Source organism: Pan paniscus, chromosome 1, assembly GCF_029289425.2.
Source record: "Pan paniscus chromosome 1, NHGRI_mPanPan1-v2.0_pri, whole genome shotgun sequence".
NCBI classification, from domain to species: Eukaryota; Metazoa; Chordata; class Mammalia; order Primates; family Hominidae; genus Pan; species Pan paniscus.
Genome location: NC_073249.2, coordinates 123,341,124 through 123,344,141, shown reverse-complemented (window position 1 = coordinate 123,344,141; position 3,018 = coordinate 123,341,124).

Genomic DNA, 3,018 nt, shown 5'->3' with positions numbered 1-3,018 from the left:
TCAAATAATTAAAGACTAACCATATGATGCAGAAATTATACTTTAAGGTATAAAAGTGTATACCTGTGGGTGTATTGGCTCACACCTGTAATCCCAGCACACTGAGAAGCTGAGGCAGGCAGATTACCTGAGGTCAGGAATCCAAGACCAGAGTCGCCAACATGGTGAAACCCCATCTCTACTGAAAATCACAAAACTTAGCCAGGTGTGGTGGTGGGCACCTGTAATCCCAGCTACTTGGGAGGCTGTGGCAGGGAGAATTACTTGAACCTGGGAGGCAGAGGTTGCAGTGAGCCGAGATCACACCACTGCACTCCAGCATGGGCTTCAGAGTGAGACTCCATCTCAAAAAAAGGGTATATACATTTTATATGCTTTTCCTTTTATACACAAAAGAAATAAAATCAATATCTTGAAGAGATATCTGCATACCTGTTTTCAATGCAGCATTATTCACAAAAACCAAAACATGGAAACAACCTAAGTTTTGATAGATGAATAGGTATGTAAATTGTGATATCTATCATCTATCTGTCTGTCTATCTATCTATCTACAATGGAATATCATTCAGTATTAAAAAGAATGAAATTCTGCCATTTGCAACAGAATGAATGAGCCTAGAGGATATTATGCTAAGTGAAATAAGCCAGGCAGAGAAAGAAAAATACTACAGGTACAACCGTGCAAAATTGCCATTATAAGATGAATAAGTAATGGAGATATAACGTACAACATGGTAACAATAGTTAATAGTAATGTATGCTTTAAGTTCACGGAGTGTAGATCTTAAGTATTATCCTTTCCCAACACATGATAACCATGTGAAGACATGAATATGTTAATTAGCTTGATTGTGAAAATCATTTTAATACATTCTTGATGGATGCAGGGTGAGAGGAGAGTGAGGGTCAAAACACTACCTGCTGGGGACTATGCTCACTAACTGGGTGATGAAATCATTTGTACACCAAACCCCAGCAACATGCAATTACCCATGTAACAAACCTGCCCATGTACCTCCTGAACCTAAAATAGAAGTTGAGAACAGGAAAAAAAGATATCAGTTTCCTATAGGGAGCTCCAGGTTTGTTCCAAACAGTAGAGAGACAAACCTATCAAGGATGAAATATATACAAGAGTAGGCACAACTTAAACAATGTGTGTAAGGCAATCAATTCTATATAACTCAGCAACTCCTAGGGTTCTTATCAAATAAAATCACTGATATGTCATAACTTCTAAACTAAAAACAAAACAAATGCCCATCCACAGTAGAATGAATAAATAAATTACTTTTGCTTCCCGCAGTGCAATACCACACAGCAATGAAACAATAAACTACTGCTACACAAAACATAGATGATTCTCACAAATTTCAACTGAGTGAAAGAAGTCAGACTCAAAAGAATACATATAGCAAGTTTCCATTCCTATGAAATTGAGGAGTAGGGAAATCCATCGCGATAGAGTTCACGATAATGACTACCTTTGGTGAGTAACAGGTTGAGAAAGTGCAAGAGAGGGGTTGTGGGAGCTGGAAGTCATCCATACCTTGCTTGATTTGGGTGGTGATCATAGGGATATATACACTTATAAAATTTGTAATGCTATATGCTTAAGATTTATGTATTTTAGTATTTGTAACGTATACATTAGTTGAAAAAATGCTGCAGTGTAAAGGAAACCAGTAAAAATATGCTACTTAACAATTGTAGCTTTTGTTCATCAAACAAGCATTTGAGTAGTCTATTGTTTGGTAATCAGCAAGTTTATATTAAGCAGCCTTGCCCTAAATACTTTTTAGTATGTACCAATAAGCATTTGCCTTTCTCAACTAGGGCTAATTTAAAGAAACTCAAAACCTCACTTTGTACACATTGAATACACACACACACACACATACACACACACACATATATATAATTATTATTTGTGAATTATACCACCATAAAACTAAAAATCTAATTAAAATGAGTTTGAATGTATTTTAGGGAAAATAGGATAAAGAAAATTATGAGCTTAAGAATATGCATAGATAAAAAATAAACTGTTGATGGCAATATTATTGTTATATTTCTGAAAATCTCATAAAAAGCTGTGCTGATAGTTTCTAGAGAGAGAGTAAATAGTTCTCCTGTAGTATATTAAAATGAGATTAGCATTGGAGTACTAGTGTAAAACCACAGAGTCTGGAGTCAGACCTCAAAAATACAATATATTTGCTAAGTAATGCGAGACAAGATATTTAAATTTTTTGGACCTAAATTCCTGTCTGTAAGTTTGTTGAAAAAAATAAATAGGCTAATAGAGAACTTAATTTACAGGGAGTGCTAAATTATTAGCTGTTATTGGCAAACATAATAGCAGTGACATTAAAAGCTAGAATGCTGTAGAACAATATTTTAAAAATCATTTTTTGAAGTTATATACATATTTATATTACTTTAATAATTCAAACAATATAGGAAGAAAAGCTTGCTTTGCACAGGCAACATTTTGCCAAATAATCTCTAAATCATCATGAATTCTCAATTAGTCAGGCTATCAATAATAAAATTTTATTGTAGAAGAGGAATTTTTTTCATTAATATATTTGTAGATACACATAGGTTTTATGTAATATTTAGTCACCTGCCTAGACTTTATAATGATCAAGTCAAAGTATCCGGGGTATCCATAACCTCAAGTATTATTTCCATATGTTAAGAACATTTCAAGTCCTTTAGCTATTTTGGAATATACAATACATTGCTGTTCATATGTAGTCACCTTATGCTACTATGAAACATTAGAACTTATGTCTTCCTACTAAATGTATGCTTGGACCTACTAACAAACTGTTTTATATTCCCCGCCCCACCACACAGAAACTCTTTCCAGCCTCTGGTATCTATCTATTATTCTATTCTCTACCTCCATGAGATCAATATTTTTAGCTTTCACATAAGAATAAGAACATGTGATACTTGTCTTTCTGTGCCTGGCTTATTTCACGTAACATGATGACTTCCAGTTCC